Here is a 22,511-nt window from a genome sequence, read left to right on the forward strand (position 1 = left end):
AACACATCACTAGTCTGAGATTTTTTCCATATTTTATATAATGCTTTCATGCCTATTGAGAAAACAAATGCTTGTTGATGAAGATCTTAATCTTTATCAGCGTTCTTTGGAATTCTTGGTTTTTAACACAAAAGTTATAGTATAACTCTTTTAAAAGGCATCTAAATAATCTTATGTTTTGGGCCGGGCGCGGTGGCTCAAGCCTGTAATCCCAGCACTTTGGGAGGCCGAGGCGGGTGGATCACGAGGTCAGGAGATCGAGACCATCCTGGCTAACATGGTGAAACCCCGTCTCTACTAAAAATACAAAAAACTAGCCGGGCGTGGTGGCGGGCGCCTGTAGTCCCAGCTACTCGGCGGCTGAGGCGGGAGAATGGCGTGAACCCGGGAGGTGGAGCTTGCAGTGAGCCAAGATCGGGCCACTGCACTCCAGCCTGGGCCACACTGCGAGACTCCGTCTCAAAAAAAAAAAAAAATAGTAATAATAATCTTATGTTTTGAACTGGCTCTCTTTTCACTGAAAAATACCAAAAACTCATGGTTATAGAGTTGGAAGGGTAACTGTAGTACAGAAAGTTTGGCCAATTACATAGTGTTACAGTTTTAAGAGCTGCTTCCAAAGCAATCAGACTATTCAGAAAAACTTTTTCATAACAAATGTGTTCTTCCTTTAAAATGTAAACAATGAGCCAATCTTAGAAGCAAACATTGACCACAGAGTCATATCAAGTCTGTTGTTATAAGTACTTTAGTTTTAACAATGCAAAAACGTGAAGGATAGGTTTACTTTTTAACTCCAATCCTGTTCAAAGATCACTTATTGGCCTCTGAAGGAACAGGTGGCATGCCTGTTATAGTTTAACAGGTAGCCTCTGGGTGAGGTATAGTAGTTCAGATACCTTTGGATGCTTTGGATGCTCTCATGTGTGGCAGTATGCACTTGCTAAAACATTCTCCTCTCTGGGTCTGGAAGCCTAGAGTCTATATCCATATTAGGCACTGGGCAGGTATTCCAGACTTCTCTTCTGAGTCATGGATGAAAAATGCCATCTTGCAACTGACACAGCAATTCCTTTGCCAAGAAATCATCACATCCTTAGTTTCTTATGTTGATGTAAATATTCAAGTTCTTGATAATTAAGATAGATTTTCTATTTGCAACAAATATCTGAGTATTCATCCTTTTGAAAACAAAATTTACAGGGAATATTTTTTCTATCAAAGGCACCATTAATTATACTAGGCTCTCCAAAGAACTCCAGAATCACCTCAAATACCAGCAACTCAATTCTATTCCACTATTCAGATCTGTTGGGTTGGGTTGAATCGGAATTGTATTACACTTTTAGTTAATTTAAGGAGTATTTACATCTTTAGGGAATTCAGTTTACATTTTTATGAACACGTTATATTCTCCATGTATTTAGGTCCTCTTTAAGACATTTCAACAAAGTTGCCTAATTTTCTTCAGAAAAATCTTGCCAATCATTTATTAGATTTATTCCTGTACATATTTTTGATTATTTTTATAGATATATTTTTAAATGTAATATTTCTTAATCTTTGCTGTATGGGGATGTAATTGCTTTTTGTATATTGATCTTATATCCAGCAACCTTACTAAATTCCTAATTCTAATAATCTGTAGTCTCTTACGCCTAACTCCATGTTTCCATATAAACAACCATATTGTGTATATTTATGGACCAATTATTTATTCTTTCCAATCTTTATAATTTTTATTTGTTTTTCTTTTCTAATTACACTGGCTAGAATATGTAGTACATTTTGAATAGTCACAATATTGGAGGACTGGTGATTTCCTTTATTATCTTTGTGAGGCAAACAATGTGCTTAAAAATGTTTGTTTTCCAGCTGGCACTAGATGTTTTGCACCGAGAGAATTCAAGCTATGTAATCTGCACTATTGCTAGAGTCATTTATTTTCTTAAATATTTTCTCCTATGTTTACCTTCTCTACTAGTTGATTTGCCCTTTACACACTCTAAGTCCAAGTTTTACATTTGTTCTCATTTCTAATGGTGTACTTTTGTGAAACTGAATATTGATTGTAGAATCTCCTACTGAGAACATTTTTCTCTTTTCATTCAAATTATTATACTTCTTAATATTTATGGCTTCCAGAAAGAATTAAATTTAAAAATAAAATTTACCTTCAAAGACAATGAGATGACCATGGATCTACCAAATGCTTTCATGAAATGTTCTTTACTTTTTCCTACAATATTCTCAGTGCTTCCAAATATGCAGGCTGCTCTGCTGCACAACGTTAGGAATGCCATTCATATCACTGTGTGAGTAGCACGCCCTGGGATTCTGCAGTGTGCAATCTTCAAGGCTGACTGTGGTAGCCTTGCCTATGCATTTCACTTTTCTGTCTAATTAGGACTGGGGTCTCTCTCAAGCAATTAATGATAATCTACTAACGCCTAACTCCAGAAGCAACTCTAAATATGTTTCAAAAAAATTTCTACTTTTGACTGCAAGCAGAAAAAATATCATGTCAGGGAGATACATTATGATAATACAGCTTTAATAGGCAACCTCATTCTATGCCAAATCAGTGTTGATACAATATTTGTTTGTTTAGTATTATGTAATTAAGTAAATTGTCACTTCTCTTTCTATAAATACAGTTAGGATGAGGTAAAAAAATGGGAAAAGAGGGGAGGAATTCATTTTGGAGAAAGAATCAACATAAAAGTAATATAATTACAACTCTCATTAGTAGTAATAATAATACTTGTGATGAGATGATAATGGCAAGGTAGTAATGATCATCATGATCATCACCATCATAATGATGCTGATATGCCCATGAATCCTAGTTGTTTGGCTTAGCTACAAGTTTAAGTTGCATTATAGTTTAGTTTCTGCCATAAAAATTTCTTCAAAGCAGAGAGGGAGAGGATTTCATAACATAGCTTCTGCTTTCTCACTAAGAAATGACACATGCCGAACTTACAGTGACACAAGATTATCAATTATATTATAACTTTTTAAACTTTCATCCCAGGTACAAGCAAGGTCAAAAATTAATTTTATCCAATTGAAACCAGAAGCTTTCTTTAGAAAGGCAGGTCTTTAGTTATATACTAAAAAGGGCAAAGACTATAGCCAGTTCATTTTTTAGGGGAGTATCTAGAGTTTTAAGTTACATATATATAATATACATTGTAGGTAATATGGAGAGACTATAGATAGATAGATAGATAGATAGATAGATAGATAGACAGACAGACAGACAGACAGACAGACAGACAGATAGATAGATAGATAGATAGATAGATAGATAGATAGATAGATAGATAGATAGATAGATAGATATACACCTATATATAGTATATGTATTTTGGAATATCTTATTCATTCAGTATTGGATAACACAGGTCTATACCTCACAGGGGGTAATACCACAAGGGGAATAATGTGTGCAAAGTGCAGAGTAAGTGCATGTAAATAGCTTGCACTAGCAGAAAAAAGCACTGCATGGAGCCAAAAGAGGAATATAAATCAATCGCGATCCTGGTAGAATAAAGTTGAGATGCTCTGCCATATTTGCAAGTAATGATGCTAGTGAAAGAGCTAAACAGAAGGCAAAAATAGAGACCACAGGTTATAAGAAAAAAGTTATGCACAGTCAAGAGTTGGAAAGCAACTTAACTTAAAAAAAAATAAAAACCATTTACCCTGGCAGTATATAAGGCATACTAGGCTTACTGCTAATACGAAGTATCCAGGGACATTTGTCTCTCTATCACTGTGCCAGGCACAGGGTAAGTTTTCAATAAATATTTGTCCACAAGGGAGGAAGAGTGATCAGTTAGATACTATGTGGCCTACTTAAAAATACCACACTTCGCCAACGTCACATGTGGTTCAAGAAAATCTGTTTCTGAGTTGTTTTTGTGGGTGTGGTTCACAGACAACTTTGGTGACACATCAGGAAAGATGGCAAGCAGAATGAGAACTAGTGCTACAAAAAATGATCTCACTGTAACAGCATGGGTGGGCCTGGGAGTCAGTTCTCAAGCAAGCCCATTAGTTCTAGAAAGTTCTCAAATGACTAAGAAAAAGTTGACAGGAATCAGACAGATTTCATCATTAAGCAAACAGAAAACATCAAGTAAGTAAGGGAAAATGTCGAATGAGGTTAGGAGGAAACATTTTTAGATACTTTTATAGCCTCCTGCCCTTTCATTCCCTTTCTCAATCAGCTCTCTTCCTATCCCACCCCATGACCCTCTCCTTCCCTTACCCCAGGAACACTAACAAAGCAGGGATGTTTCTGTATAACCCATTCAAGAAACTGCACAAGATCACCTAAGAAGAGGCTGCTATAGTCTGAATGTTTGTGTTCCTCCAAAATTCATGTGTAGAAACCTAACCCCCAAGGTGATGATATTAGGAGGTGGAAGGTGATTAAGTCACCTCATGAATGGGATTAGTGCCCTTAGTGCTGGAGAAAGCCTGTTTGCCCTGTTCACACCCTTCTACCATGGGAGGATTCCTTGAGAAGGTGTGATTTTTGAAGCAGAGAGGGGACACTCACCAGACATCTAATCTGCTGCTGCCTTGATGGTGGACTTTCCAGCCTCCAGAACTATGAGGAATAAATTTCTGTTGTTTATAAATTACCTAGTCTAAGGTATTTTGTTACAGCAGCAGGAACAGGAACCTCTGCTTCTAAGACAGAGGCAGAGCCAGGATTTGAAAAGCCAGGCAGAGCTCCTGGTCATTATTATTATACTAAACCAGATCATGCAGTAGTAACATTGCAGGCAGAAAGCAAAATGCCTTCAAAGCCATTTTCTTAAAATTCTGTCATGAAGCAGCAATTATCCTTCAACTCAGTTTTTTCTTTCTTTTTTTTTCTTTCTGAGACAGAGTCTTGCTCTGTCACCCAAGCTGGAGTGCAGTGGCACAATCTTGGCTTACTGCAAACTCTGCCTCCTGGGTTCAAGCGATTCTCCTGCCTCAGCCTCCTGAGTAGCTGGGTCTACAGGCACAGGCCACCACACCCGGCTAATTTTTGTATTTACAGTAGAGATGGGGTTTCACCGCATTGACCAGGCTGGTCTCGAACTCCTGACCTCGTGATCCGCCTGCCTTGGCCTCCCAAAGTGCTGAGATTACAGGCGTGAGCCACCGCGCCCAGCCTCAACTCAGTCTTAAACCAAAGGTTGCAACTTTCCTTACCAGAAAAAGCCACCTAAAAGTTTTTAAATCAGCCACAAATAAAAAACAAGAAAACAACCAAGATTCCGAAATCTCCAGTAATGAAGAATAGAGGAGGGAGAGGGCAGGGTGAACATGTTACTCCCACTTAGCCTCATTCATAAAATGGGAGTAATAATAACACATATCTTAGAAGATTGTGATAGGATTAAATACATTAATTAAAGCACTCAGAATAATGCTTGACACATCATAAGCATTTAATAAAAGTTAATTATTATTTATCTTTTTCCTACCAGGTGCAGTGGAGCTTTTTTTCTTTTTTGCTAATTAGCCTATAGTAAATTGCAATGTGTCTTTAGTTCCTGAAGCCTAAGGATGTGATGTCCAGCAATGTACTCATATTTTTAAAAATTCTATACAACTCATTTGGTTAATTCCATGTTGTGAGAGTAATAATGTAATAATACTAACCCACCATAACTTGTTATTTTAACCAGACATTTTTAATTGCTCTAACCAAAGTGAATTAAAAGATTACTGATCATGCTGCAAAAGCAGAATGGTGAAATGATTAGGAGTCTAGACACTCATGTTCTAACTCTAGGTTAGAATCCCACTCACTAGCAGAGTGACTTTGGGCAAATTATCTACCTTCTTTATGTCTCAGTTTCCTCATCTGTAAATTGGGATACTACGAGTATTTCTCTTAGAGATTTGTTAAGAGGACTATATTAGTCTGTTCTCACACTACTATAAAGAACTACCTGAGAATAGGTAATTAATGAAGAAAAGAGGTTTAATTGACTCAGAGTTCCACAGACATAACAGGAAGTATGACTGGGGGGCCTCAGAAATCTCACAATCATGGTGGAAGGCAAATGGGAACACTGACCTTCTTCTCAGGGCAGCAGGGGAGAGAGAGAGAGAGTGGGGAGAACCACCACACACTTTTAAACCATCAGATCTCATGAGAACTCACCCACTATCATAAGAACAGCATGGGAGAGTCCGCCCCCATGATCCAATCACCTCCCACACCAGGTCCCTCCCTAGACACATGGGGATCACCATTCGAGATGAGAGTTGGGTGGGGACACAGAGTCAAACCATATCAAGGACTAAATGAGTCATCATTGCACATAAAGTTCTAGGAATAGTGTCTTGCACATAATATGTACTTATATGAGTTTTTTCTTTTATACTTTTTCCATATAGTTAAGAAAATATATTTTGCCAGTTGATTTTTACAAGTTTATTAGTAAAATGTTCATAGAGAAACATTTACATTTCCTTACTCTAAATGTCCAAAATATGTTTAATACTTATTTAACTTTATTTAACATGGTCTATATTATTTAACTATAATATTTAACATGGTTGAAATTAAAGGGTTTATGTCAGCCTAATTTTAATATATTGTAGTTATTGCTTTAATTGTAATATATTGTAGTATGTTGTAATATATTGTAGTTATTGCTAATTGTAATATACTGTAGTTATTGCTTTAATTTTATTTTAATCTTTAGATGTTTAGTTAAGGTCATTGCCTTTCATTGTCCCAGCCGATTTCTTTTCTCAAAATCCATACATAGGCTTAAATTATAATGTTTATATAATTTACTAGTAAAATCCTTCACTACCAAAGTAAACTATTAGGCTATAACAAATATGATACATACTTAGACTATTTTTTATCTTTATATACAGACACTGCTAAACATCATAAATCATAGAGCTTAAAGATTTTTTTAAATACATGGATATATTTTTAATTTTTATGCTTAGCTACCACTATGAAGTACTGAAATTAACAACAGCCTCAAATCAAGCAGTGAAAAATGCTAGTGAATCATCACATTTTATTGCTGCTTAATTTTTAGGCTTCTGGTGTGAATTAGCTGCGAGATACAGCAATTTAAAGGATAATGACTAAACTCCTATTTCCTGCTTAATTTTCTTTTAAAGAAAAGTATTGGACTTAAGAAAATTATTACTCAGACATTCTTTAAATGAAGAAAACCGGGGAATTAGAATTCTCTTAACAAGTGCATCTTCTAGAGCAGCAGTCCCCAATCTTTTTAGCAGCAGGGACTGGTTTCATGGAAGACAATTTTTCCATGGACGGGGTCGGTGTGGGGATGGTTTTGGGATAAAACTGTACCACCTCAGATCATCAGGCATTAGATTCTCATAGAGAGCCTGCAGCCTAGCTCCCTTGTATGTGCAGTTCACAACAGGGTTCGAACTCCTATGAGAATCTATTGCTGCCTGCTGATCTGACAGGAGGCGGAGCTCTTGTGGTAATGCTGGCCTGCCACTCACCTCTTGCTATGCAGGCTGGTTCCTAACAGGCCATGGACCAGGAGTTGGGGACCCCTGTCTAGAGCAAAGAATTTCAGATGAAGAAATAAGTGACTAAAATGAAAGCACTTTTATAAGTTTAGAAATGATGGCTCTATATAGATCTACACAAGAAGAAAAAAAATCAATCAAATAGTATCTGTGTCACATTGATATATCTTGTTGAATCTTCTAGTCCCATCCCAATGTTTAGCATCATAAACACACATGCAGGCCAGGTGCAGGTGGCATTAGGGCAGCACTGCAGTGACAACAGCACCTTGGGAAGTACTGTAAGCAGAGAATATTTGTGCTTGGGTCACTCCCAGGAAAGTTGCAGAGAGATAATAGAAAAAAGCTAAAACTACAAAGGCATTTTTAAAAAAAGGTTAACTTATTATTATTATTTTTAAATTTTACTTTAAGTTCTGCGATACATGTGTGGAATGTGCAGGTTTGTTACACTGGTATGTTTGTGCCATGGTGGTTTGCTGCACCCATCAACCTGTCATCTAGGTTTTAAGCCCCGCATGCATTGGGTATTTATCCTAATGCACTCCCTCCCCTTGCCCCCCATCCCCCGATAGGCCCTGGTGTGTGATGTTTAAAATGATTAACTTATAAAGAAACCAAAGCAATCAGCTTTCATATTTATAATTATAGAAAACATTAAACCCACATTGCTAAGGGTGTAGTTAAGACTTTCTTCATCTTCAGCTATGTCCTTTTAGGGAACTGAACATTTTCTAATTTTTTATACAAAATTTAAAAACTCTCCTTATTTAAAATTGATTGACTACCCAAAAACGTGTCTTTCTTTGCTTCCATTCCATGATTTATAAAGAATTAGCTTTAGTACTCTTTTTAGAGTGTAGGTTGAAAAGGCATCTTATTTTCCATCTCGGAGTAATTTTTAAACCACATCAATTATTTTTCATGTGCAGCTGTTTTTATCCACAAATTATTGCTTTAGGCATTTTTACTTTACCACACATTTCAGAAGAGAAGGAATGAAGGGGAACCAGCTAATCTACAAATGTTTCACCTACAGTAGATCAAGACAAAAAAAGGGGGGAAGAATATGACCCAAAACTTCTTCAGAAATAAGAACTGCTTATTAATAGTCTAAACCAGGGGTGTCCAATCTTTTGGCTTTCCTGGGCCACATTGGAAGAAGAAGAATTGTCTTGGGGATAACCAACACTAACGAAAGCTGATGAGCTAAAAAAAAAAAAAAAAAAATCTCATAATGTTTTAAGAAAGTTTATAAATTTGTATCAGATTGTAAGCCTCTTGAGAACAATCTTGGGCTTTATTTATGTTTCCCAGCACATAAGTAAACATTCTCCAACAAAATGTAAAAATGGTAGGGGAAAAAGTAAATTGGGAATCAACTCTTTAGCGATAATTAAATGCAAGGAAAGTAGATTAAATATCCAGCGTTTACCAAGCTTGGTAAATAAAGCACAAGATTGTTCTCAAGAGATGTACAATCTGATCTGGCATGTAATAATTTGCACATAAAGCAATGAGAGACTACTATAAGGCGATAAAACATGCTAGAGACTGGGAGACCCAGAAAAAGAAAAAAAGGCTGGATGGCGACTATGATAAGGTTTGGATATGCTAAAAAGGGGCAAGAAAGACATTCTCTAAAGGCATACATGAAGGTTTAAAATGAATAAGGGGCTGGGCATGATGGCTCACACCTGTAATCTCAGCACTTTGGGAGACAGAGAGGGAGGATTGCTTAAGCTCAGGAGTTGGAGACTCACCTGGGTGACATACTGAGACCTCGTCTCTACTAAAGATAACAAAAATTAGCCAGGCATGGTGGCACAAACCTATAGTTCCAGCTACTCAGGAGGCTAAGGTGGGAGGATCACTTGAGCCCAGGAGACTGAGGCTACAGTGAACTATGATTATGCCATTACACTCCAGAAGGAGTGGAATATCTTTTCTGTTTGCTAAAATTATACTGCTTTGGATTCACCCATTTATTTCTATTGTGTTTTCTAAGAAGGAAAAAAGGCTACAAGATGTTGAGATGGTCACCTGTCAATGAAAAGGAGATATAATTTGGCCCGGAAAGAAAGTCTATTGATCCAAAGAGCAGCTTAGACACAGAGCTGTATTCAGTATTACCCAGGTCTCATGCTATCTACTACCAGCAGTCCTCACTGAACTTACCCCCAAGCTGAGTAATTCTAAACTTTAGAAAATGCTAACAATTTTTAAAGTGTCAAGAAATTATGGTAAAATGAACACTTACATTTTGTATATGATGTGAACATATACAAACAAAATATTTTACTATAGAACCATAAATTGATGGAATGATCAAAATGAGATTATAGAATCATGACTACAGAAATAGAAATACAAAGTCGGGAGCAGTGGCTCATGTCTGTAATCCCAGCACTTTGGGAGACCATGGTGGGCAAATCACGAGTTCAAGAGATCAAGACCATCCTGGCCAACATGGTGAAACACCATCTGTACTAAAAGTACAAAAATTAGCTGGGTGTGGTGGCACGCGCCTGTAGTCCCAGCTACTCGGGAGGTTGAGGCAGGAGAATCACTTGAACCTGGGAGGCGGAGCTTGCAGTGAGCTGAGATCATGCCACTGCACTCCAGCCTGGTGACAGAGTGAGACTCCGTCTCAAAAAACAAAAACAATAACAAACAAACAAATCAAGTCTATTGATTAAGCCTACTCATGTAGGATGATATCTTCCAGAGAAAAAGATGGTCATTAAATCAAGTACTTGTTATAATAGTCAAATGATGTCAAGTTCTAAAGTCAGAGAGAAATTGTTAAATCAATAACTGAAAATTTACAGATTTTATTGAATAAATGGTAAAGTATTTAGTTGTGAAAATATAAATTTTTCTCCAGAGAGTTAAAATGCCTGAGTACTGACCCTCCTTTGTTTATAATTGACAATATCTCTAGGATGTTTTCTTGAAGAAAATTATCAGTATCAACATTTTAACTCTGGAGAAAAATGTATATATAATAATAATTTTCTTTAAGAAAACATGCTAGGGTTTTTGTCAGTTACAAAGAAGGGTTAGCACTCAGGCTCTTTGCCTTAAGGAAACAACTCTGAATATAAAGCTCTTTATGACTCTGATAAAGGGTGTTTTTCTGCATCTCCTAGAAAGAGGTGTGGAAGTTTTTCGTGGTTGGTTGAAGAATTAGAATCCAAGTTAGATTCTGTTCTCTTAAAGCAGGATCCATTTTCTGCATGTAATTTCACAATGGGTGCTATGACCAGCTAAGCCTATAAATGATCACTGCACCAAATCAGGACTCTGACATACTACTGCTTTACTTTATCATGGTCTAGTACATATAGTAAAGTTGCATAATAGAAGAAAAACAAACTCTGGTTTTACCATTCTCATGGCATTAACATAATCTCCAGTGAGTAAAATGATACTTCTTAAAAATTGGCCCAATTTATCTACTGTAACTATAGCCTGTAACATACTTTCAGTAACAGGGTGATCATGATAAAGAAGAATGCTGGCCAGGTGTGGTGGCTCACACCTGTAATCCCAACACTTTGGGGGACTGAGGCAGGAGGATTGCTTAAACCCAGGAGTTTGAGAACAGCCTTGGCAACATAGCAAGACACCATCAATACAAAAAATTTCAAAAATTAGTTGAGCAGCTGGGCGTGGTGGCTCACGCCTGTAATCCCAGCACTTTTGAAGGCCAAGGCAGGCAGATCACCTGAGGTCAGGAGTTCAAGACCAGCCTGGCCAACATGGTGAAACCCTGTCTCTACTAAAAATACAAAAATTAGCTGGGTGTGGTGGCAGCATCTGTAGTCCCAGCTATTCGGGAGGTTGAGGCAGGAGAATTGCTTGAACCCGGGAGGCGGAAGTTGCAGTGAGCCGAGATCATGCCACTGTACACCAGCTTGGGCAACAGAGTGAGACTCTGTCTGAAAAAGAAAGAGAAAAATAGCTGAGCATGGTGACGCATTCCTATAGTCCTTCCTACTTCAGGGCCTGAAGTAAGAGGATCGCTGAGCCCAGGAGGTCAAGGTTGCAGTAGCCATGATCACACCACTACCCTCTATAATGAAATGGAGTTTCATTTAAAAAAAAAAAAAAGAAGAAGAAGAAGAAGAACCCTCTTTGTCATTGAACACCTGTTTTTGAAATCTTGATATGTGGTTAACAGACCTGAGTGTCCCTGGAAAGAGAGGGGTCCCTGGAAAGAGGTCTCTTTTTTCTTTTGAGACAGTCTGACTCTGTCGCCTAGGTTGGAGTGCAGTGGTGCAATCATGGCTCACTGCAGCCTCAACCTCCCAGGCTCAAGCAATCCTCCACCTCCCAGGCTCAAGCAATCCTCCCACTTCAGCCTCCCAAGTAGCTGGGACCATAGGCAGTGCCACCATGCCTGGCTAATTTTCTAAAACGTTTTTGTAGAGGCAGGGTCTCACTATGTTGCACAGGCTGGTCTCAAACTCCTGGGCTCAACAGATCCTCCTGCCTTGGCCTCCCAAAGTGCTGGGATTACAGGTGTGAGCCATTGTGCCCAGCCTAAGAAGTCTTTTTAATAAGGAAAGACTCTGGAACAAAGAAGATAAAGGAGTTTCAAGCTTATTTGATTTAGAGTATCTTTATACAACGTAGTGAAATTTCATTAGTTTGTATTCATACAAGGAACTAATTTCACCTAGTTTGGGCTATTCTGTAATATTTATGATGCAAGAAAATCAGTAACAAAATTATAAACTAGTTCTTTCCGGTTAGAAGGTGTAAAATGAAAACAGTTGAACAATCATTCAGGCACTAGAAAATATATTATGTGGAGCAACTCCTAGGATTTGGTTTGCTCCCCAAGGAAAAACAAGCTTCCAAATAAATATTTTAGCAAACAAATCTATTACTTTTTTTTTCTTAATTATTCTTAGAAAAAATGTATATAAAAACACTTTGATTGTTATCCATAAGTCAAATATTTCCAAAGTAGACATTGCCCACGTTTGGTTAATTACCTGAATTTACAGGGTTAGTTTCCATTCCATTCATTTGTATGGTCACGTCGTTTAGTTCACGTGATATGTGCCAGCCTCAGCTGAAATTCTGGTTATTGGCAGAGTTTAAGAAAGCTTGGGAAAGGCACTTGGGCAAGTGCTTTTATCCATTCTGGTCAAGGGGTCCTGACCTGGAGTTCATGCATGAGCTTTTAGGAGGTCTGCAAATCTGCAAAAATTGCATGTAACAATTTTATATGTTTTTATATGTTTAACAAAAATATTTTTTTTGAGACAGGGTCTCACTCTGTCACCGAGGCTGGGGTACAGTGGTGTGATCTCGGCTCACTGCAACCTCCACCTCCCAGGTTCAAGCAATTCTCCTGCCTCAGCCTCCTGAGTAGATGGGATTACAAGCACGTGCCACCAAGCCCAGCTAATTTTTGTATTGTTTTGGTAACAACAAGGTTTCACTGTGTTGGCCTGTCTGGTCTCAAACTCCTGTCCTCAAGTGATCCACCAACCGTGGCCCCCAAAGGGCTGGGATTACAGGTGTGAGCCACTGCGCCTGGCTGATTTTTATATGTTTAGATGAAAATTTCCAGAGAGTTCATGATTTTCATGATTATCAAAGGTGCCTTTCCTTCTAAAAAGGTTCAATTATTGATTTAAGGAGTTCTTATTTGTCAGTCCTTATTGGAGAGGCAATGCTCCAATGAACTGAGATACAACTTTGGGTTGGAAGATCTGAAATGGTGTCTTCTCTCCACTGACCACAAGCTGGGCTTTGAAATTAGAGTCATAAGCTTTCCCTTGCAAATCCCTGTGAGGTCTGCTTTCAACCGCTCGCTGCCATTCGAAGGAAAAATTGTTCCAAATGTAATTATATACATGTTGGGGATAGTAAACATTTCTTCTGTGAAAGTCTCTTGTATCCTTTGTCTATTTGGTTAACAATACTTTTGCAACCCTGTTATATGCAGTTGGTGCCAAGGATAAAAGGATAAACCCAAATACACATGTCCTTTGTCTTCCTGGATGGATATATAGCAGAGAACATTTTCATTTTTCCTAATTCTCTGTATCTACTGGAGAAAGAAAATGATAAAACATACCCAAGTTTACTTAATTTCAACCAGAAACTCTCAAATTAAATGCATGAAGTAAAGTGACATCTAGTGTTGGTTAAGTGGCAGTGAAATATGTGTCAGGACAAGGTATACTTTAACTTTCTTTGAACAGACTGTTAAACTTGGCTTTGTTAAGTTGCCAACTCCTGAAAGCATAGTTTTGCTTTTAAAAATATTTTAGAGTAGTTCTGAAATAATCTGAATTTAAATGTCAATAACATTGTTTTCATTTTGTCAAAATAAAATACTTAACGCATACAGAAAAGTCTATAGAATGAAATAAGTTATGTATCTACCACTCAACTCTGTCAAATCTTAACGTTTTGCTTTACTTACATCAGATATTTTAAACATAAAACGTAGTAGACACGTTTGATGCCTTATTAACTATTTCTGATTTCATGTCCATCTTTTTCTCTTTAGAAGTAGTCAATATTTGGTTTATTATCTCTGTGACTGTTTTTGTATTTTTATTACATATTTGTGTACACATAAAATGTATAATATTGTACATATTTTACAGCTGACATAAGGGATACCATATGGTATAAATATTTCTGCAACTTACTTTTTCTTGAGATTTTGTGATATTGGTCATCTAGTCATTTACTGTAACTGCTGTATGTTAGCATTCCATTGAATGAATTATACAACAATTTATTTAATTTACAGCTGATGGACATTCAGAGTGTTTTCAGTCTTTTGCTCTTATAAACCATGCTACAGTGAACACTCTTATACCTGACCCATTGTGCACACATTTGCGAGTTTCTCCAGCCTGCACGAGGAGGTATTGCACAAGTGTATACTTTCAAAACATCTATAGCTATTGAGCATTTGCTCTCCAAGATGGTTGTATTTTACACCCTCAGTACAAGTGTAAGAAAATTTCTGTGGCTTCACATTCTCGCCAGTGTTTGGTATTGGCAGGCTTTTTAATTTCTGACAATCTGCTTGATATAAAATGTTATCTCATTGTGGTTTCAATTTGCATTTCTCTGACAAGTGGTAAAACTGAGCTTTTTTAAAAAATATGTTTTTACTACTGAAGTTTCTTCTATGAATTGCCTATTCCTATCCTATGCCTACTGGATTGCTGGCATTTTCCTTAAAGTACTTGCTGATATAAGTACTTTATGGGCTTGATATATTGCAAATATTGTTTCTCAGTTTATGGCTTGGCTGTTCCCTGTGTTCATGGAATCTTTTCATTTTAAAGCAATCGACTTTGGCCGGGTGCGGTGGCTCATGCCTGTAATCCCAGCAATTTGGAAAGCCAAGGCGGGTGGATCACCTGAGGTCAGAAGTTTGAGACCAGACTGGCCAAAGTGGTGAAACCCCGTCTCTACTAAAAATACAAAAATTAGCTGGGTGTAGTGGTGTGTGCCTGTAATCCCAGCTACCCAGGAGGCTGAGGCAGGAGGATTGCTGGAACCCAAGAGGCAGAGGCTGCAGTGAGCCAAGATTGTGCCACTGCACTCTAGCCTGGGCGACACAGCAAGACTTTGTCTCAAAAAAATAAAAATAAAAATAAATAATAAATAATCAACTTTATGAATCTTTCCATTTTTATTGCTTGTTTTAAAATCTTTTTTTTTTTTGAGACAGAGTCTCATTCACTCTGTCGCCCAGGCTGGAGTGCAGTGGTGCAATCTTGGCTCACTGCAACCTCTGCCTCCAGGGTTCAAGCGATTCTCCTATCTCAGCCTCCCGAGTAGCTGGGATTACAGGCATCTATCAAGACGCCCAGCTCATTTTTGTATTTTTAGTAGATATGGTGTTTCACAATGTTGGCCAGGTTGGTCTCGAACGCCTGACCTCAAGTGATCTGCCTGTGTAGGCCTCCCAAAGTGCTGGGATTACAGGCGTGAGATACTGCAGCTAGCCTTGAAATCTTTATTAAGCTTTTCTCCTTTATTTTCTCTTAAAATGTTTAAAGTTTTTTTCCCCCTTATTTAGGTTTCTAAATTATAAACTTTTCTGTATTGTGTGAGGTAGAAAATTCGATTCCTTTTGAATAGTGGATAATTATTGTCCTAGCGTTATTTATTGAAGAAACCATCCTTTCCTAATTGTTCATTTTAGCTCATCACCAAAGTCACTTACAAAATTAATTTTGGGCCAGGCACAGTGGCTCACACCTGTAATTCCAATACTTTTCGAGGCTGAGGAGGAGGATTGCTTGAGGCCAGGAGTTCGAGACTAGCCTTGAAAACAAAGTGAGACTCCATCTCTACAAAAAAAATTTCTAAAATTAGCCCAGCACAGTGGTGTGTCTGCCATTCAGTTATTTGGGAGGCTGGGGCAGAAGGATCGCTTGAGCCCAGGAGTTTTAGGCCGCAGTGAGCTTTGATGGCACCCTGCACTCAAGCCTGAGTGACAGATCTTTAAAAAAGAAAAAATAATAATTTTGTAAAATTTGTCTTGCATAGCACTACCTGGCTCCTGAGGTTCCCTCAGTTAAGTCAGGTGTGTATACTGACTTCCACCTATGGGTTTATTCCTACTCACACGCTGAGCCTGTTTTGCTATCTGGTGCCTGAGAAATATTGGTCAACATCAGGACCATTCTTCCTAGTGTTTCCAGACTCCATTCCTGCTTTCTGGCCATTTGTTTTTTCTTGGGGTCCAATCCTTGTTGTTTGCGCTCCTATTCTAGGTTCTGAGCTAGGATGGCCAACCATTCTGGTTTTCCCAGAACCGAACTACCTGGTTTCCCCAAATGCAAGACTTTATGTGCTAAAACTGTGACTGTCCCTGGCAAACTTGGCCTGGATGGTTGGTCACTTTAGATGTATCCTGCGGTTTTCACTTCCTCCCGTGTTGACCTCTTGACTGTCTAGTTTAGTGCTATCTCTGTGCTCACAAATTGTATTTACCTTGAACTTGTATTCATTGAGTGCCTATGATGTCAGAGGCTGTATGAAGCATTTTCATGTCATATCTCATTCAACAGTTAGACAGCTCTGCATGATTTCCTTTTACAGATGAGGAGGTTTTCATGTAGTTGGCCAGGATCACAAAATTAGTGACACAAAAGAATGAAACGCGGCCGGGCACAGTGGCTCATGCCTATAATCCCAGCACTTTGGGAGGCCGAGGTGGGTGGATCACGAGGTCAGGAGATCCAAACCATCCTGGCTAACACGGTGAAACCCCGTCTCTACTAAAAATACAAAAAATTAGCTGGGCATGGTGGCGGGCACCTGTATTCCCAGCTACTTGGGAGGCTGAGGCAGGAGAATAGCGTGAACCCGAGAGGCGGAGCTTGCAGTGAGCCAAGATCGCGCCACTGCACTCTAGCCTGGGTGACAGAGCAAGACTCAGTCTCAAAAGAAAAAAAAAAAAAGAATGAAACCCAAGCCTCCTGACTACACATTTTTTTATTTCCACCAAACTTGTCATCTTCCTGGCCCGAGTTGCATACTTGGAGCCTCCACTCTGTACTAACTGAATTTCTGGGTGAACTCCATTATGCCTTGCCTAACCTCTTGCTGTCCTTCATATATCTTTTTTTTTTTTTTTTTTTTTTTTGAGACAAGGTCTGGTTCTATCTATCGCCCAGGCTGGAGTGCAATGGCACAATCTCAGCTCACTGCAACCTCTGTACCCCTCTATCTACAAGGCTCAAGCTATCCTCCCGCCTCAACCTCCCAAGTTACTGGAACTATAGGCATAAGCCACAATGTCCGGCTAATTTTTGTATTTTTTGTAGAGATGGTGTTTTACCATATTGCCCAGGCTGGTCTCAAACTCCTAGGCTCAAGTGATCCACCCCTCAGCCTCCCAAAGTGCTGAGATTATAGGCGTGAGCCACCACACCCAGCCTATCCTTCACACATCTTTAACCTAATACGATAGTACTTGAAGTCAACATCTTCTATTGTAAAGCATAAATGACAAGTCATTTGTTATGCAATGGTATAAATATTTCCAATGTTTCATTAGGATAAGCACTAAGAAGAAAGATAAGCATGGATATAGTAGCACGGCACATCACACTGCCACATCAGATTGCATCCCTCCAGTTAACATGTCATGGCATGCAATGTGGAATCTTTGCATTTTAATGTATTCATTTCATCAATATTTCCTTTTTGGTAGTTTATTTAAGAAATCCTTCATTACGTTATTCTCCTTCAATTTCTCCAAATACCTAATTTAATTAATTTGTAGATTATGAATATAAAATATTATTTGTGGAATATTAGTTTCCCAAATATTAACAGAAATTAGGTGTGTATGTGGGATGGGAGGTGGGCCAATTAGTTTGGGAAACTAATATCTTTATTATAGAACTTCTCAGTCTCTATTTTGCTAATTTGCAGTGTGACTCTCCTACAGAGAGATACAGTGTGTAGCATTTTTCAAATGCTATGAATTTTTCAAATGACCATGACACCTTTTTCTTTTGTTGCATTGGTTTTGTTTCATAATTTCCCATGTGCCTTGGAACATCCACTGGGAAATAGTGTTTTCATCTGTAACAGCACAATACCCTCCAGAGGGCAGCAGATTCCCTTGGCATATGGCCAATCATCTATTCATTGAACAGATTGATGAGGGACCTGGAGCATGTTATATTATTATTCCAGTCAGGGATATAAAATTTCTAGTTTCTGTAACAGAGATAGGCATTAAAATTTAGCTCAAGGCTGATAATAAAATAAATTATTGGCACTGAGATATAATACCAAAAAAAATCCAATCATGTCTCTGATGGATTGCAATGGCATACATTGTACTGTAAAGTCTAGATCATGTCTTCTATTTTTCCTCTTAGCCTCAATCAAACAACAAATATTAGCTGAGTGCTCCATAAGGAATAAGATGAACTATTACCATTAGTTCATTTCCCAAGGAACCTACTAAGAGATCAGAGAGATAATTAGATAAGGCAACACATTAGTTCATTGGATTTCATTGGCTGCAAATCAGAATCATTGGGGGGCACTTTTAAATAATAATAATGCTCAAAACTCACCCAAGAATGTTAAATTTGAATCTTTGTGTTTGGTTCCAGGCATGAGACTTTTTTTTTTTTAATTATACTTTAAGTTCTAGGGTACGTGTATACATGTGCCATGTTGGTCTGTTGCACCCATTAACTCATCATTTACATTAGGTATTTCTCCTAATGCTATCCCTCCCCCAACCCCCACCTCCCGACAGACACCGGTGTGTGATGTTCCCCTTCCTGTCTCCACGTGATCTCATTGTTCAGTTCCCACCTATGAGTGAGAACATGCGGTGTTTGGTTTTCTGTCCTTGTGACAGTTTGCTCAGAATGGTGGTTTCCAGCTTCATCCATGTCCCTACAAAGGACATGAACTCATCCTTTTTCATGGCTGCATAGTTTTCCATGGTGTATATGTGCCACATTTTCTTAATCCAGTCTGTCATTGATGGACATTTGGGTTGGTTCCAAGTCTTTGACATTGTGAATAGTGCTGCAATGAACATACGTGTGCATGTGTCTTTATAGTAGCATGATTTATAATCCTTTGGATATATACCCAATAATGGGATCGCTGGGTCAAATGGTATTTCTAGTTCTATATCCTTGAGGAATCGCCACACTGTCTTCCACAATGGTTGAACTAGTTTACACTCCCACCAACAGTGTAAAAGTGTTCCTATTTCTCCATATCCTCTCCAGCACCTGTTGTTTCCTGACTTTTTAATGATCGCCATTCTGACTGGTGTGAGATGGTATCTCATTGTGGTTTTGATTTGCATTTCTCTGGTGGCCAGTGATGATGAGCATTTTTTCATGTGTCTGTTGGCTGCATAAATGTCTTCTTTTGAGAAGTGTCTTTTCCATATCCTTCCAGGCATGAGAGTTTAAAAACATGTTTTCAGGTGATTCTAATGAGTGGCCAGAGTTGAGACTATTGCGTTAAGAGGATAAAAAAGTATTTTTGGAAAGAGGTTTCTGACCTTTTCAAGCAGGTGGAGGAATTTAGAATTCTTTTCCGGGGGAGAATGTTTCAAATGTAGAAGAGCACAAAAAAGACAATAGTCATTCTTACATCCTCTGTCCAAAGTTAAATTTTGTTAACATCTTTATTCTTTCTTAGCCATCAGAATTGCAAACAACAAAATCATACAAAACCCACACCTTATAGTTCCTAAACTTAACTTTAGAAAACATTTCCTAGGAGAGCAAAAGACATCATTTTTTTAATCTCCAAAAATGCTTTATAGCTCACCCTAGTTAACAAATAGTCTGGCATATTCCAAATAGATCCACTGGGCCATGGACCTCATCTAACAAAGATGAATTCTGTTCATTTGCTCTGTGAATAGAGCTAAGGGGCTTATTTGTGCAAAGACTGACTGATGAGATGGAAGAAGAGAGAGCAAGACAGCAAGAAAATATTAGTGAATATATATCTTCCAATTGCAAAGAGATATGGAGCAAGCACCTGTCTAGATGGAAGGAATGAGAACTGTAGGCTATAGTTATGGATGGGAGGTTTTCTTTATGCAAAATTAACTAGCTTATAGTGGGAAGTGAGTGGATGGAAACGTGTCTCATTAACATCATGTTCGAACTTACCATAAGCTCAGTGAGGGTCAATAACCTGACAGGATGGCTGTTTTTAGGGCATCATAGGACTGAAGATGACTTCCTGACAACAGTTAAAAATCTTTGAACCAGAAGACAATTTTGAAAACAAAATACAAGCAGAAATATGTCCTCTGACAGCAGATAGGTATTTTAAGCAATGGATCTGATCTGTATTTTGCAAAAGGCTCTAGAAATTAAACCAAAAATGCTTCACTAGGTCTAATGAAGTATATCTTGAATGATCCAGAGGAAGATATTATTGTCATCCCTATTTAACAGATGAAGTATCTAAAATCAGAGAAACTGACTGATTTTCCCTAGACTACAGGCTAATAAGTAGCCAACTGAGATTTGAAAACAGACACACTGATTGGGTCCATAGTCTGTGTGCTTAACCACTGCATGGTACTGCCTCATAACTTACAGAAAAATAATTCACATTGCAATACAGAAAACCTATATATTTACACATTACATTTATTACCCATTCTAAAAATTTGGGATATTACTAGTAATCAACGGTGTCTATAATTTTAGTTGATACATATGCTTATACAGACATGATATCAATTATTATAATCAACACACAATTGGTATATAAAACAATGGTGCATCTTTGAAACAGTAAAATAAATCTCATAGGCACTTGCACTTGTTCTTTCTCTTAGGGAAATGTTTGTGAACTCAGAAACCCTTTTCTTTTCTAGGAAAAGTGATGAATTAATTACAAATTTCTGCAAATGGAAGTTCACTCATTTATTTGGCCACCAAATATTTTTTGAGTTTGGAGATCAAAGTAGTAGAGTCTCAACTCTGAAGAGTCAGACAGACCTGGGTGGAATCCTGGCCACACCATTTTCAAGCTATGTAACCTTGAAGAAATTCTGTAATCTCTCTAAACCTCAACAAAATGAAAGTGCTCACTGTCTTATATAGGTTTATTGTGACGATTTAATGCAATAATTCATTTAAGGGATAATACGTGTTTGGTATATTAAAAATGCCATCTATTAGTATCGTTATTTAAAAACTTGTTAAATATCCCCATTTTGTTACAGTGTTCTAAGGTTTGTTAACAACCTTAGAACAATGAAATAAGGATATAATTTTGCCCTCATGAACTTATATCCTCATAGGAAAAGACACAATTATTATTGTATTCATGTGGTGATCACCAGGCAAGTCACTTAAGAGTTTGAAGACAAATAAGATGCCTTATCTAATGGTTAAAATCTTATTAAAGAAAATCTCTTTGAAGGTAGCTTATATTTTTATAAGATAAAGCATTTCTATTTGTGGTCTAGAAAAAGATTTAAAGTAGGTAATCCAAAACGATTTGTTGAATCAAATTGTACTGCATGTCTTTCCTTTCTAATTTGCTATGAGTTAGGAACCACAAGAAGCCTTTTCCAAACAGTTTTTTTAAAAAAAGTTTTGTGCTGGGCGCAGTGGTTCATGGCTGTAATCCCAGCACTTTGGGACACCGAGGCAGGTGGATCACTTGAACTTAGGAGTTTGAGACCAGTCTGGACAACATGGTGAGAATCGTCTCTAAAAAAAATACAAAAATTAGCTGGGCGTGGTGGTGTACGTCTGTAGTCTCAGCTACTCAGAAGGCTGAGGTGGGAGGATCGCTTGAGCCCAGGAGTTGGAGGTTGCAGTGAACTGAGACTGTACCACTGCACTCCAGCCTGGGCAACAGAGACAAACTGTCTCAAATGAAAAAAAAAAAGTAAAGTAAGATAAAAATAAAAAATAGTTTTCCTTTAACAATCCTACTACAGAATCACAGGAAATTTTAAAATATCAAATATATAGCATCTACCTTCCAATTACATATTCAGATATTTTCACTTATTGCCATATGTGTTATCATCACATATTAACTGTTATCTTTTATCACTATTATAATTGTCTTTTATTACCAACCATATGCTGAGATGCCAAAAAATTCAACTTACCACATAAGGTGGATGAAATCCCGACGATCAATTCACAGTGATGGTTTACCTTACGCTAACAACCCTTTATGTAAGACGAGAACAAGAGACAGTGAAGTGGTTTAATGGCTCAGTTTCTGCAGATCAGTGAGAACTGGAAGAGTCGTGGTGGTTGACTCTCACCCTATTGGCTAAAGAGTGGCTGGGTCAGGGGAAGTTTTCTGGTCCTAACATAAGGCCATGATCCACCTATGAAATGCTCCTGGCTTCAGTTTCCTTATTTGAAAATTAAGCATAAAGTATCGTTTTGTGAACACATAAGTAATAT

General features: G+C 37.9%; 2 long non-coding RNA genes across 3 annotated transcripts in view; one reads left to right on the forward strand and one right to left on the reverse strand.

Moving 5' to 3' along the window:
• The window catches only part of LOC107126773 (uncharacterized), a 64,631-nt gene that overhangs the window by 6,862 nt on the left and 35,258 nt on the right, over positions 1-22,511 (reverse strand). The window lies entirely within an intron of this gene.
• LOC123567700 (uncharacterized) lies at positions 936-21,176 on the forward strand. Its single transcript, XR_006690807.1, has 2 exons — positions 936-1,114; positions 20,951-21,176. It is a non-coding gene; the product is annotated as an uncharacterized lncRNA (long non-coding RNA).

This window comes from Macaca fascicularis, chromosome 11, assembly GCF_037993035.2.
Source record: "Macaca fascicularis isolate 582-1 chromosome 11, T2T-MFA8v1.1".
In the NCBI taxonomy this organism is placed as follows: domain Eukaryota; kingdom Metazoa; phylum Chordata; class Mammalia; order Primates; family Cercopithecidae; genus Macaca; species Macaca fascicularis.